Source organism: Coturnix japonica, chromosome 11 (assembly GCF_054131305.1).
Source record: "Coturnix japonica strain WE chromosome 11, WE-NBRP24, whole genome shotgun sequence".
In the NCBI taxonomy this organism is placed as follows: domain Eukaryota; kingdom Metazoa; phylum Chordata; class Aves; order Galliformes; family Phasianidae; genus Coturnix; species Coturnix japonica.
This window is the reverse complement of record NC_140673.1, coordinates 4,862,440-4,877,811: the sequence shown is the minus strand read 5'-3', so window position 1 is coordinate 4,877,811 and position 15,372 is coordinate 4,862,440. Positions and strand designations below refer to the sequence as shown.

Sequence of the window (15,372 nt, the reverse complement as noted above, 5' to 3'; positions counted from 1 at the left end):
AACCTGGGAGGTATTCCTGGGAATCTGGGGGACAGCAGCAAACTGGGGCTCTGGGCTCCTTCTGTATCTCTAACCCAGGTTACTATGGACAAACCCAACTGAGAGTGTAAGGTGGGTTAAAATATTAGTGGCAAGAGTTATCTTCAGAGCTGCTCAAGCCTCCACCTTTCTTCATCTGCATGCGAGACTGTTCCTTTGCTCACCTGGAGGAGGAGATCTATGGGGCTTTGCCTCTTTGTATGCACCCATCCCCTTCCAAAACACAGCCTCTATGAGATATGTAGGAAATAAGCTCTGCCTTCCTTTGCCCCATTAGAGTCATAGAATATCCCAAGTTGGAAGAGACCCATAATGATCACTGAGTCCTGGAGCTGCTGGTCTTCACTGTTATTTGTAGCAAAGTCCTTAGGATTGATGGTGACCCACTGAAGTTGGATGTAGGTGGTGCAGTGATGTGGACATTGGTCTGCAAACTGCAAATTCAGAGGTAAGTCAGTGGGTCATCTTGAACAAATGGGTTAGCAACAAATGTTCCAACTATGCTCCATAGCTCTCACTGCTTGAACAAGTGGAGATGCCATCCTCAGTAATTGTTTTCTTTGAGGTTTTCTTCTTGGCTGGGACTTCCAGTAGAATTCAGCAGAATTACATTTTGTAGAAGGAAGATTTTAAGAATATGGATGCACAAATGTCGGGTTTTACTCCAGGCTTCTTGGCAATACCTGCTCTACATTTGGTTGGCAAGCGTGTCCAATGCCGTGCTGTCTTCCAGTGTTAGCACAGTTTGGCTCTGTACGTGTGAATCCCCTGACGCTCACATCAGCCTCAGCAGATTCAACCTGGTCCTGAGAAGACCACAAAGGAAACTTGTTTGAGAGTTGAAAAGCAAAGGAGGAACAGGCTGCTCCTTGGCTTAGCACTGCTGGCGCAGCTTAGCTGTAGCAGGAGCATCAATGCTGTGCACTCCGGGTTGTGAATCCCAAGCACATCCAGCTCCGTGCGCTCCCTCCCCAAACCATGTTTGGCTTTCCAGTGGTTGGGTTTTATCGAGCAGTTCTTTATTGGATTTATCATGCCAGTTGTTAAAGCTTCCAGCTGCTTAAATTTACTTTCTTGTTTTCTCATTTTCTCATCTGTCTTTTCTGTGTTCTTTACAACAAAATCCACACGGCCCTCTATATCATTAACTCCACAGGCAAGTTAATCAAATTTACTGTCAGGCACAGCTATAGCTGTTGGAATGTTTCTAATTTCTTTGGAGGGGATATTGGGCTCGCAAAGAGTCAGACGGTGCCTCCATTTCTGCTGGCTCTCTCTGTAACATGCCCTGCAGTTACCACGGTTCCCCAGTGAGCTCAGATGCTTTGCTTCCCATCGCTGTCTTTCTGCTCGCTCCGTGTCGTGGCTTTGGTCTGAATTTTAGAGTTTAGCACTGAATCATAGAATCATTATGGTTGGAAAAGCCCTCTAAGATGGTCAGGTCCAACTGTCCACCTACCACCAATACTGACTGCTAAGTATGTCCCTCGGTGCCACATCTCTACAGTTCTTGAACACCTTTAGGGATGGTGACTCCACCACCTCCTTAGGCAGACTGTGCCAGTGCCTCAACACTCTTCTGGAGAAGTTTTTCCTAATATCCAACCTAAAGTTGAGTGAACTTCTGTGCCGTACAGCCCTCACCTCAGGGTTTGGGGTTTGTTTGGAGCTGCCCATACAGAAGGCTGACTCCTGTGTGGGGGCACTGGGAAGGATTGCCTTCTATAGGGCATTTTTTGGGAGCAGAAAGAGGGTTCTCAGGCCTTTATGCCAGGCTATCAGTCACTGTGCTCATGTTGGGAGCACTGCTGAATAGTCTGCATGGTGTCCGTGGGAAGTGGGCCACTTTGCTGCTTTTGGATGCACAGCAGTAAAGGCACTTATGGGCTCTCCTGCCATGTTTATGGGTCACGGTGGGATCCAGAGGCAGAGCAGGGACTTGAGAGTCATGAGCACGCTGCTGCATGACCTTGCCTTTTGCCTGCCCGTAGTGTTCAAAGGCACGTTCTGGAGCAAGTGCTTTTCTTCCAGGACTTGGCCTTCTCTCTTGTGATTGTGGGCTTCTCACACATGGGACAACTGCCAGTGTCCCGTAGCCTGCAAGCAGAGCTTGGATTTTATCCCCAGCTCCTGGTGGCTCATTGCAACGTGGTGTCACTGGGGCTCTCAGACCAAATGACCAGCAAGGTGCTGGGGCTGCACACAGGGCTGGGGTGGCATCTGTAGGTCTCATTTGGTTTTTGGAGACACGGCCCATGAGGTGAGGAGGGGGGAGAGGAGCAGAGGAAGGCTGGGAGAAGGTGAGAGAACAGGAGGGAGAGAAGGAAGGAGGGAGAGCGAGGGGAGGAGGGAGCGGAGCGAAGTAAACAGGGCTGGAATTGCAGGTAAAAATAAAGCTGAAGAAGCCCAGGTGGAATTCATGCAAAGTCTCCTCATCAACACTGCGACTCCCTCCTGTCACGGGAACTGTCATCCGGGCTCGGCTCGTAATGAAAGGGAAAATATTTTATTCAGATTTATTAATTTGAAAATGAAGCCCGCCTGTCGAGAGGGGGACAGTTCTTCTCAATCTGTCATCGTTGAACCACACGCTCCTGACACCGGGATTCATTTGTCTTGTCGTCTCTGACAGTCGGATTCTCCCAGAGCTGTTCCTGGTGGATCGCCCTGGGATTTTAAACCGGATGAAACACATTCCGACAAGGAACAGCCTCTTTATTAATGCAAATTACACGAGGAGAGAGCGCGAGGGAGGGGGAGAGGGAGGGAGGGTGACGCCAGCAGACGCGCTGGTTCCTCTCCCTGTATCAGTCATTTGTTATTTACTTTTGCACGCATTTTTCAGGTTTAATAAAAGGAGACTGGGATTTTCGGTGACATTTATGGACGGATTGGTTAAAAAGAATGGTACCGTCGCCACAAATGTATGCAAAAATATATATGCGTGTGTGTGTATACGTATATATTTTAGTGCGAGCAAGCCCAGCCTCTCACTTGCCCATCCGTGGGGAAGGGGTGGACTGGCCCAAGATGAGGTGCCTCGGAGCAGCTCCGTTAGCCCCTTAGCTCATCAGCACAGCATAAAACAAATGCCAGAGCCGGGAGTGTGGAGAGCCTGAACGTATGTGTCTAATGATGTCTCCACAGTCTATAGAATGAATATTTAATAGCGCTTGTCAGCAAGATCTTATAGAGGGATTTCTTTCCTAAAATGCTCGTTAACTCTTGTGATTTCCACGGCAGCCTTGGTTTTAGTGTTGGTGTTTATGGTGGCATCTGGCTGGCTCGTGGCTGTCCCCTGTGTTCACCTCCTCGGGGCCCCTGCCAGCTTCAGCAAAGGCTGCTTCCACTGTTACAGCCCTTGGCAGCTCTGTCCCTAGTGATGCTGGAGATGCGAGGCTGTGGGGCTAATGGGCACCATTCCCAGATGGGGAGGTGATTAGCTTCAGGCTTGAGGACTTTGGGAGCCAGCGGTTTGCAGTCCCCCTGGGCCAGGATCCCCTCAGCAGCAGGAGAAACAGGGTTGTTCAAATACTGCCACTGCTCTCCATCCATGGGCCCATAGAATCTTTAACCCCCATCCATGCCCACTAAACCACATCCCTCAGTACCACATCTCCACGGTTCTCAGTGCCTCCAAGGATGGTGTCTCCACCACCTCCATGGGCAGCTGTACCACTGCATCACCACCCTTTTAGAGATGAAATGCTTCCTAATATCCAACTGTGTCACACCCAAAGTGGCGGGTGCCATGTGTTTTGGGATCACAGCCTGTGGGTAGGTGGGAATCCCTGCCTTGGGGTCACCTTGTGGGTCTGAGACCCTGATCTCTGAATTCCCACGTCCTGCACTCTTTTCCTGGAGAGACATTTAGGCTTGACTTAGAGCCTGCAGGTGTTGGAGAATCTACCACGTCATTAGGCAAATTGTTCTATTGGTTAATTAGCTTTGCTTTTATCATGTGTGGTGAGAGCAGTAATTGACATTAGGAACAAGGACGTGTGCTGAGATGCTGGAGAGTTGGGGAGGAGGAGGACAAAAAGCCAGAAAATGGACTCAGAATTAGAGCAGAAATGTTTTTCAGTGAATCTGTAGTTTGTGAGAGATAATGAGAGAACAGGAGGAAAAAATAAGGGAGAAAAAAAAACAACAAGCAAAGAGGAGAAAGAACATTTCAGAGGAACCGGTGTTATTTTTGAATTTGGGTTGAGTTTTGCAAGTACTATTTTTAAGAGAGAAATCTAAAGGGTGGAAATGCCAAGGTGCCATTTGGTGACATCTCTGAAATGTACCCTTCAACTTCTCAGTGCCAAATGGCAATTTTTTTTTCTTTTTACATGTAAAACATGGTCTGGAACTGAGAGAGAGAGAAAGAGAGAAAGTAGATGGAGGGGTTTGATCCAGGTTTATCTTTCTAAGATGGAAAAGAGTGAGATGGAGACCTCAGTGTGGTTTGTCCGGAAGGAATGTGTGTCTCTTTGGCTGCCCAGGCACGTCAAACGGGTGCTGCCTTCAGTGGCCATCAGTCCCATGGAAGCTGTGGTGTTTCTGCACTGGGGTGGATGCAGCCACCAGCAGAAGCCAAAGGGACGTGGCCCTATAAGCCTGCTGTGAGGACAGCCTTGAGTGGAGTCCAAACCCACTGCACTCAGAGCACCTCTAGATGGTACCAAGGTGCCCCCCACCAGGTCTATGGGGACTGACTGTAAAATCACTTCTGTCCTTGGATTCCCATTTCCTTGCAAAGCCCGTGGCTGGGGCTCAGCCCTGGGGTAATAGGCAACTGCTCGCAGTAATCTCACCATTCCTCCCCAGACCTACTTACAAAATAATGTACCTTGCACCAATTTTATCTGTGACATTGCATTAAAAAGAAAAAAAAAAATCCATTAGAAGAAATAAAAGCAGGTGCAGTTTGGTGCTGCAAACACTCCTTCACTCTCATTCTCTCCCTTCCGTTCTCTCTCTCCTTCGCTCCCGGTGTTTGCTAGTTTGTATGATTAATTTTATCAATTTTCCTGACCTGCTTTGCCACTGAAATAAATATGACAGCTGCAGTGCTGCCTCAATTCGTTCTCTTGCCAAGTGAGCTGCTGAGATGTGTTTTCTTGTTGATCGCAGACTTTGGTAAATATCAAGTAAATAGACTGAAGAGGATTCATTTCAGCAGCTTGGATTGTCAGGACTTCAGCCCCAGAGCCCATCCTTCAACAGGGAGACAAAGAGAGAAGGCAGGCTCCCGTCCCTCCCCAAAAAAGCAATCAGGAAATTTGCACGCTGTACCGAGCTGTGTCAGCCTGGCTGGTGATTAGCAGTGTCAGCAGGTGTTGTGGTGGGGACTCCTAAAGGCTGGGTGGAAGAAAGCCAGCCCCATGGCTGCTGTGCATGGGGCAAGTTTGGTGCATGGTGTGGTGACCTCTTGGTCCGTTTTCTTTATGGTCCTTTTCTATATCTTAGTGGTTGGCAACCCTGCCCATGACAGGAGTTGGAACGCGTTGATCCTTAAGGCTCCTTCCAACCCAATATATTGTGTGATTCTCTGACCACAGGTGTGATCCGTCAGCAGCTCTCCCTTAGCATCTCAGTGTTGTCTCTTGAGTGGAAGGGGCCAGTGTTGGTGACCATTGCAAGGAGGTGACTGGGTGACAATCCAGCTTTGCAACCTGTCTTCACATGGAATACAGCCATGGGCACAGCATCTTCAGTGCTTCCAGTCCCATGCAGCACCATGAGCATGGCCAAAGCATGGCTATATGTACCATGTGTTGTTGTGCACATGGGGAACTGAAAACATTAGGGGGGAGTTCTGGAGCAGATGTAGGCAGTGATATGGATGACAGTGGTGCTCTGCACTCTTACATGAGTCTGGCTATTTGGAAGTATGAAGGGCTGTGTCTGCAAAAGAAAATTGTTCCTTCCAACTGGGAGGAGCTCAGCCCCCTGCTACAGCCTTCAGCTGGCACGTACAGGCAGGTGGGGGAAGGAAAAACTTGAAACTTTCAGCCTCCAAAATCGTTCTGAGAACTTGTAAACGTGACCCAGATAAACATGTTGCAGGACGGCTTCCTTGAGTCAGCAGAGCCTAAAATACCGCCTCATGCGACCTTCATCCCAGAGTGTTTGAAGCTTGAAAATGCTGTTTGCAAAGGCTGGGTACCCTGCAAACCACCCCAACCTGCTCTTTGCTCATCCAGAGCAGCTGTGCATGGCCAAGCCAAAGCTCAGCAGCTTGAAGGCAGGGAGGAGAGCCCCATAAAACACCTGTGGTTGCCTGTAACACCAGAGATGTAGGGCTCCCCTGCTGCCTCCACTCCAATTTCTTGCAGATTGACTGTGCACTATAGCTTTATCTCTTGGAATTATTATATTATTACCATTACTAAGACAATAATTTTCATTAACGACTTGCTGCTGGAAGCTGCAGCTCTCTGGGACTTTCCATCAGAGGGAAGGTCCACTCAACTGCAGGATCCTACCAGCGCTGTGCAGGTGCTCTCCTCTGCCCATGGCTGAGCTCTGATGGGCTAAACTGGCCAAGCTGATGCCTTCTACCCTCAGCAGAGGGAGACCAGCACTTCTTTGTTGAGCCCAGTGAACTGGGACTGACTTTTGACAGTCCTTTGGTGGCGCCAGACTCCAGTGATGGTGGAAGAATTAGAGATGACCAGGGCATCCAAGGCTGAAATGCATGTAGGCAGTGATGGAGCACTCACCTGGGAACCAGGAGCTACTGAAACGTCCTTGCTTTCACTGGCCTTGGGGCAGTTATAGTTATGTGGTGGTGTCACGCTGCTCTAAGTCTTTGCATGGCATGGACAGGAAGCCCAGCCTGGAACAAAGCTCCTGGCCAGCCTCTGTTGTGATGTGGCTTTTTGGATGAGGATGCCAGGCATCACTTCTTGATGCTGGTGGAAATGCCCAGGGGATGGGAATGGGAATGGGGGTGCTTCCCAACAAAGCCTTGATTCAGCAGCATTCATCCTACTGGTGGTACTCAGCTGGGCTGAGCTGACCAGCAAGAGCTGGGTGCAGAAGTGATGGGGAGCAAATGCATCCAGCACTGCCCTCCTTCCCATGGGGATGGCCAGAAGCCCAGCTGTGTTGACTGGGCATATTTTTCTCACCGATGCAGCTCACCTCGGTCCAGCAAGGAGTGCGCACAGCAGCCGCCTGCCATCAATTCAGATACCCCCTCCCCTCATTTCAAGGACTTGGGAGAGCACAAGGCTTGTGGCTACAAAGATTTACACCCCCTCAGCAAGGGTTAACTTCATCTCGCTGCCACTATTGTCTCAGGACAACTTGTCAGTCTGCAGGAACGTGCCGTAATGGATTTGAAGTGGATTGCTCAGCCCACGGAGAGGGTGATGCTGTATTTATTGAATAGACATTAAAAAGAACATTTCTCAATTTCTCAGCACTGAACTCGAGGTCAATGGATCTTTTTGGCACTGACATGCTGAGTCAACTCCTAGCTTAAAGCTTTTAGAAGGACCAGGGTTAGATGAAAGGATTAGACTCCGTCTTTAACGTTTCCCTGGCAAAATTGTTGGGTTCTAAATCATTTATGTTGCTTTGCTCTGCTTTGCTTGGCCTCTCCCCGTTACCTTGGGAAAAAGAGAAAAAAATAAGTTGGCCTTTTTTTTTTTTTACAGACTGAAACGACACAAGTTGATCATTTCCACTGTGCTGCTCCCTCGATGGAATGGATCAAAGTGTGTTGGGTTCCCAGGGCGCGGATCTGCCCCAATAATCATACAGCACTCTGGGCAGTGCTGGGATGTTTGCTTGGGCAGTGAGCAGGGGACATCCCAACTGAGCCCACCGGCTGCCAGCGGTGTTTCCATGGATATGAGCAGTGCTGACCTCCTCACTGCCTCGCTTGTTGCTGCCATTCCCTGAGGTTCCTGGCAATTTTGTTGAGGTACGTTGGTGTCACGCTGAGGGCAGAGCTGTAGCGTGCTGGGTAAGGTTTGGATGAGCTTAAGAGAAAACCTCAGGAAAGATGTTATTTGGAACCACAAACAGTGGTGAGTGGTAAGAAACTGCTGCACATCTCTGGTCCCCCATCCTCCCGCAGCCAGCATTTACCTGGAAAGGGCCCACGGTTTCAGGGTTTCTGGTAGCAGTGCAACAAATAAAATGCAATCCGCCTGTATCATAAAGTCCAATAAAAATGAAACTGAACATCCACTTTGCAGACAGCAAGTACACTGTAAATTTATGAGATCATATCTCGTGGAGGACAGGGTAGTTAAGGGGGGAAGGAAGGGGCTGGCAAAAATGGGAGAGAGCGGCCAAGGGGTAGTAAATATGTTTTCAATAATGAAGAGGCCCGATTACCCTCTTTGCAATAAAAGCGTGCACAAGGCAGAGCTGCTGTAAAAATTACTCCCGAGCAGCCCGGCATATTTGCACCTTGTCATCTTGTCAGCTCCATGCAAATCCGCGGGGCGGCGGAGGGCCAGGTGACCGTCCTCCCTCCCGCTACAGCCATTCCATTTACAGCCCCCATCACCCCAGTCCCATCCGCCGCCCCCTCCTGCTCTGCAAAATGCACAGATTTGCCCGTAACCGTGGCAACCAGCGAGGCTGCAGGATGCAGGGATGGAGCCGAGGGTGGCCACGTGCCCTGGGTGCTCCCAGCCAGGCGAGGTGGTGGAAGGGTCTTTGGTTCCTGTGGGCTCCAGGGTGTGAAGCTCTCCCCAAAAAGCAGTTGAGAAGCCCCATCTGTGGCCTCCTGCCACAGTGCAAAGGGACGTTTCTCCTTTTTGGGGTGCCTTATGCATCCTCACTGAGTAAGGAAGAGGTAAGCAGGTGGAGCTGGGTGCCATCGGACATCACGTGTCTAAAGCAAAAATATCTGTTTTGTTTTCTCCTGGCACAGAATAGAGCAAAGGCCTTGCTCCTCCAAAGGGGCTTCCTCAGAAGGTGTGGGTTTAAACTGAGTTACTGGAGGTGAAGTAAACAGCACAGGTGCTGCTTTGTGTCATCTGAGAATCAGCTTGAGCTGTCCTCAAATAAACCACCACTGGGCCCCGGAGAAAGCAATTACACAGGGGCTTAACTGTGCTGATTTAACAAAGCTGCAGTAATTAAACCTCAGACACTCAAGGCTGGGGATTCAGCGCTGAGTGCTGGCAGGATCCTGCCTCTGAAGGTGAATCTGGTCGGTGCCGGCAGCTGGGTGGCTTTAAGTTTTAAGGGTGATTCCCTCTTCCTGCCTGTTTGCCCTGCATGGTTCACACCCTCCCTCTGGGCATTTCACTCATCATCAGCAGGCTTTGAACTGGGCTGTGGAGGCAAACACAAATGGAAGGGTGCAGGATGGGGGCTCCCCATGGAGCATCCCAATGCGCTGCTTCCCACAGCCCCCAAAGTGCCATCCTCTGACCAGCCTGAGTCATGGGATTTAGAGACAAAAGAAAGGAACCGTGGCCATACAGCTTGACCTCTGCTATTCAGAGTGAGATCAAAGGAGGGGCAAAAAAGAGCAGGGGGGCTGCTGGCCTGTGAGCTGAATGAGGGAGGAAGAGGGGTGGTGCAACAAAATGCAGCTTGTGGGTGAGGTTGTCTTCTGAAGATGAAATGGTAATAGGATGCAGCTGGAGCAGGGGAGGTGTGGGCTCCAGGGAGGAAGTGTGTATGCTGAGGGTATGTTCTTCTGGTGAGCTGAAAGCTAGGGGAGTTGGACCTGCTGGAGGTTAAAAGGAAGAATGCCAAGATAAGGGATAAGGGAGTTTTTGTTGGTGAGTGGCTGGCAGCGTTGCTGGGTCAGTGTGAGGTATTGCTGCCTGGGGTAAGGGGTCCTGGGGTGTGTGAGTGACAATCTCAGCTAGTGAGAGTGGGAGTGGCTGGGACCTCTGTGGTATGGGCTGGCTGGGGATGTGCAGACAGAAGGGCCCTCTGCCAAGGGAAAGGGTGGCTGAGCTGGTGCCTTGGGCAGGGGGGAAGGAGAGAGCACTGAACCTATGAGCAGAACTGGGAAGCCCAGTACAGGCAGGTCACCCATCCATGGGCGGATGAGTACATCCTTGGGAACAAACGTAATTGAGGGGGTGTTGCCAGTTATTATGGGCACAGTCCGAACTCTGGTGTTGCAGGAGAAAGAGAAAAAGCGTGGGGAAAGATCATGGAGCTCAGATCTGAGCAATAAACCTGGGGGAAATCGAAAGTAGGTCAGGCCATGAAGATCAAGTAGAAAAGCGCAGCGTGCGCGTGCAGAGAGAAGATCAGATGAGCCAAGGCACATGGTGAGATACAATTAGCAGGGGACATCAAGTGTAACGAGCGATCACTCCAGAAGCACATTAGCAGTCGCAGGAGGGCTGCAATTTTGGTTTGGTGCTCGGGGAGAGGAGAAGCGCTCAGCAGATGATGCCAAAGGAGTGTGCTGAGCCTTTTTCCCATTTGTTTTCACCTTTAAGGTCGGTGAGGATCCTGGTTAACAGCAAGGGCCTCCGGAGAGAACGTTTGGGCATCACAGAGATGGGTTGGGTGCTCCCTGAGAACTGGGATGAGTGAGCTGCATCCTGGGGTGTCTGAAGAGCTGGGCACAGCCTTCCCACCTGCAGCTCCCAGGAGATGCCTGGAAGGTGGGCAGAGTGCCGGGGAAGGGAAAATATCCCTATAGTGGAATTATTTGAGTTGGAGAGGACCCTTAGAGGCCATCTGATCCAGCTCTCTGCACTGAGCAGAAACACCACAGCTCCATCAGTGCTCAGAGCCCATCCAGCCTGACCTTGGCTGTTTGCAGGGATGGCAGCCACTGCCTCACCACCATTATTGCTCTTTCATGAATCCAAAACATCACTGGTCATGTGCTGGATGTCTGTGTGCTGGTACAGGTTCAGCTGCAAGTAGAGAAATCAGACAGTAACGTCATGATAATACCTGCTTATTGCAGTGCCGAGGCTGGCAGACTTTGGGAGGTATGGCTTTGAGATGCTGAAATTAGGAGAGAAAATCCTCCTGGCCATTCTGCAGCTGAAACACTCTAAAGTGAATGAGGACGCTTGTGCCAAATCTGTTCAAGCAAATGGAGGTTTTTTTTTTCTGGTTCAGATGGTAAATGGTCAGTTATGTGCCCCAACCCCTCCTGCTTCTCACAGTGAATGCAACAGGCTCATAGTTTTTGGATGCAGTGCAGATTCAGAGTGGTTTTATCTGTGCCTCATTCACGAGGCGTTTAGGAAGGAGGCTGGGTGGAAAGGCCCTGGTGCGGAGAGCATCCCATGCATGGGGTGCACCCAAACCAGGGGGGCTCAGCTGCTTTGGGTGCTCTTAGCAGGTAGAGGAGGACTCCAGCCTGAGCAGCCTGGAGAAGTGTTTCTCAGGACTCAGTCATGCCCATTGCGGGGAGAATGTTTAATTTCAAAGCCCAATAGATCAAATGCAGCTGTGGGGCGGAGCTGCATCTTCCCTCTCGCCTTCTCCAGAAGTTGGAACAGCAGAGCAAATGATTTGATCATGTTTTCCCCCTGCTTCTCCCCCTCCCTCCTATCACAGAACCATAAAACAGAGAGTGTCTGCAGTTCTCCCTGGTTAATGGCACTGCTCGGCCACCTGAACACCAGTGCCTTGCAGGGGAAATGCCCTATGTTTCCTTAGCTTTCCTCAGAGCTGGCAGCATGGCCCAGACCCCAGCTGTCCCCAAGGTATTCCTCCGGTTTAAAGGGTAGGGGGGACCTGATAGGGAAAGAACCAGAGCCCGTGTGCAGGGAAATAAGCTAAAAACGGGTAAAAAAAATAGATGTCCATCAGGCTTCATATTTCAAGCCCAGAGTGGTACCCAGTAGGATGGAAAGCTGTTTAACAGCAGTGGAGACTTGAAAGCCAGCAGGCTGCAGAGTCTGATTTCTGCTGAAATATTAGCTTCCCCCCCCCGCCCCTTCATTATAACAGGGTTAAATGGAAAAGGACCCATGTGCCTGGAAAAGCTCCATGCTGATGACAAGAACTTGCCAGTCATGGCTGCTCCCTGCGGAAGCTCCCTCTGTGGGAGAGTTGCTGCAGCTCCAAGCCACGACCCTCTGACCCATTGCTCAGAACATGCAGATTTCCAGGCTGCTGTGCCCAGCTTCTGGGTTCAGTCCTTTCTTTCTTTTCCCCCTCATCCCTTGGATAAAGAATGCATGTCTGGAAAGTGTTTTTGCTTTGCATGGTGAGGAAAAGCTGACATTTCAGAGTAGCCATTGGAACGGGCATAAAACGCTATAGCAGTGTTTTGCTGCTGAAATATGGCACATCCTAGAAGGAAGTTCAGGGTCAAGGGGAGAAATCCTGTTTGACGGCCATGAAATCTCGCCTTGAAAACTTCTTACTTTTGCAGAAGACACGGAGTTGCTGAAGCAGCATTTCACAGCAAGAAGGGCTGTGGGAGTACATCACAGGGCACAGCAAAGGGCTGGGCTTGGAGGCAGAAGGTCCCTGTGTGCCCCAGCACCCCTCCGCCCCCTTTGCTCTGGGTCTGGGCCCTTGGCTCTGAGATGCCCTGACCGCTTTGCCAAGCAGAGTTATGCCGAGTTGTCATGTCAATGCACACCCAGTGGGAAAGGTAGAAATGTCAGCACACGGAGGGCTGTATTTTCCCCCATTGAGTACAATGCTGTGTAATTTTATCTGGTTACTATAAAACAGTTTGTACTCCTTGTTTACAAAAAAAAAAAAGAAAAGACAGGGAATAAAACCATTTTTCACTTTTCCTACTGACGGGGCATGGAGGAAAAATAGGTGTTTTTTCTGCATTTACTATTTCAAAACAAGTAGACCCAAAAGAAAAAGCAGCAATTAACCACAAGTACCAGCAACGTGTGCCTTGTGTTTCTTCTCTCTGGATTCAGCTGCCAGGAGTGAGTTTGGAGCAACTTGTTTATAGTCACTCTATAACTATTAGAAGCAATTCTGTAGGCTGATTAAGGAGAAAAGTAGTTGGTGTGTTTGCCTTTCAGACAGTGGAGCTTTGTGAATTTGGTGTGGTGCCGTGCATCCTTTATGGTTAATAATGATAAGCAGATATTTGACCTTATGGTAGAGTGCATTTAGACATAGAATCAAAGGACCGTGGAATCATTAGGGTTGGAAGAGACCTCCAAGGTTACCAACCGTCAGCCCATCCCCACCATGCCCACTAGCCTCAGTGCCCTGTGTACAGAAGGGAATCTTCATAAGGGCACACACAGGTGTGTGTTGCACATGCAGAGCCGTGTATTTTTCGCCTTCCACTGTTAATTTCACGCAAGACCTGCTCTGTGACCCCAGGTGATGAGAGGAGCCTGAGCGTTGTCCTGTCTGTGCCTCCTGCAACACTTTGCCAGCACTTTTCAGGCTCTTGCCATTGAAATAACACACGCTGTAAAGCCAGGATTAGCTGAATGCTCAGCAGGAATCCTGCAAGGATGCTGGGCTCCTCGCCTGCTGCCTCTTTCTCTAAATAGGCTGCACCCAGGCTGGCAGCATGCTGTGACTAACTCTTGTAGACTGGATTTCTCCAAGGGAGAACCGGTGCTTAATTTGGCTGACTGCACTCTGTGGGGGCTCTCATCCATGCCAGCTCGAGTCCTTGCAAAAACCCATCATCATTAGTCCTCGAAAGGAGCGGCTGGGATCTTCTCCACCCTCATTTGCACAGGCACTGTGCCTTTCCCCTGACCGAAATTCCCCTGCTAGGCTCAATTACAGCAATCCGCCTTCACGCTCCTTTCCATGCTGCTGGCTCAGCTCGGCCACCATGCCATGCTTGGGGGTGGCTGTGCTCCCACTGGAGACAGTGGCAGAGCTGTGGGCTGCCCTGGGCACAGCTCTGTGGAGTGGGCAGAAAGCAGGGTGCATCCACCCTGGTGCAGTGCACTGGGATGAGGAGGGTGAGGCTGGGTATTTCTCCCTGCTGACATCTTGGCAGACTCTCAATGAACAAAACAAATCCGGAGTAGCTCTCATGGCTGTTAGCAGGGCTGAGAAGCACCAGCTGCTTGGCATTGGCCCCTTCTGCTGCCCTTGGAGTAAGCAGCAAGCCATCGGCACCTTCTGCAGCTTTCCTTCTGCAGCATTCCCACTCCAGCTTGGTATCCAAATCCAAATTTCATGGCTTCACGTGCCGCCCGTGCTGGGCTGGGATCAACGCATTTGCTCTGAGTGCCAAACCCCTCCAAAGAGGTGAATGGTGCCAAGGTTCTTCTGTCTGTGGGGACGCCTGGTTCTGTGTCATGCTGACCTTGGGGGGAGGGAGGGTGCATGAAAGGGATGAGGACAGAGGGGGGACGTGTTATTTTGGCTCTCACAAGGCATTAACCAACCCTTTCTTGGAAACAGACTGAGCCTAGGAGACCTGCTGCTCTTCCTGTATTTTGCAGCCGTGGCTGCTTCAACACCAGCTGTGGTCTAACAGGGCTCCACATCTGCTGTCCAGCACAAGGGATTGCAGTGCCTGGTTGCAACTGGGAAGGGTTTGATGGAAGGAGCTCTACTTCCTTGCTCTCTAAGATCCACCAGTGGTAAGCACCATGTTAAGTGTGTCACAATGTCTCTGCTGGCCAAGGGCACAGCTAGAATCATAGAACGGTTGGGTTGGAATGAGCCCCAAAGCCCACCCAGACCCAACTCCTGCCATAGGCTGCCTATCAGATCAGGCTGCCCATGGCCCCGTCCACGGCCTTGGGTAACTTCAGGGATGGAAGCAGTACCACACAAATGCAGCTCTCAGGGTGCGGGGTTTTCTGCCCTTCTCCCAGCTCCCACCCTGCTGCCATCTCCTCCCTCCTCCTAGGATTCTCCTTCTGAAGCCTCACCCTGCTGTGGCACCTACTGTCAAACGCTTCACACGTTTGTCACCAAAATGTTTTGGCAGCAGCAACATCTCTAGGTTTTGACATAATCCCGACAGGAGACTTTCTCAATTATTACTAATGGAACATTATGCTCCTCTTTGGGAACTCCTGCATGAATAAAAAGGGTCATTAATGACATCTGCGCAGAGCCCGGAAATTATTAGTCAATGCTGATACAGTTTGATTTTATTTTTTTAATTTTTACATATATATTTTCTTAAGCTCCTGGTAATTTCCCACCTTGCCTCCCACCCTCTTCTCCAGAGCCTCCCATGCAAGCCAGAGCTGAGTTGCGTTATTGCCGACATTCTTGCTTTGTTCAGGTAAATGCAGCTCCCCTCCCACCCCTCTTCCTTTTTATTCCCTCTTGGCTTCTCTAAAGATTGTAGCTCTCATTTTGCTCCCAGGAGATCTCCTCGCACCTCCCTCTGGGCTTCATTTTACTGTCAGCGCAGCTCAGACACTCCTTAGGCCTGGAGAGCCCAACACTGCCTGTCCATGGAGCACT

At 50.3% G+C, this 15,372-nt stretch overlaps 1 protein-coding gene across 1 annotated transcript in view; it reads left to right on the top strand.

The window, feature by feature from the left end:
* The window catches only part of LOC107317292 (uncharacterized), a 47,332-nt gene that overhangs the window by 17,286 nt on the left and 14,674 nt on the right, over positions 1–15,372 (top strand). The window contains exons 2-4 of the mRNA XM_085512027.1: positions 7,695–7,963; positions 14,350–14,531; positions 15,129–15,187. The gene's annotated coding sequence lies outside the window, so the exon portion shown is untranslated. The remainder of the gene's footprint in view (positions 1–7,694; positions 7,964–14,349; positions 14,532–15,128; positions 15,188–15,372) is intronic.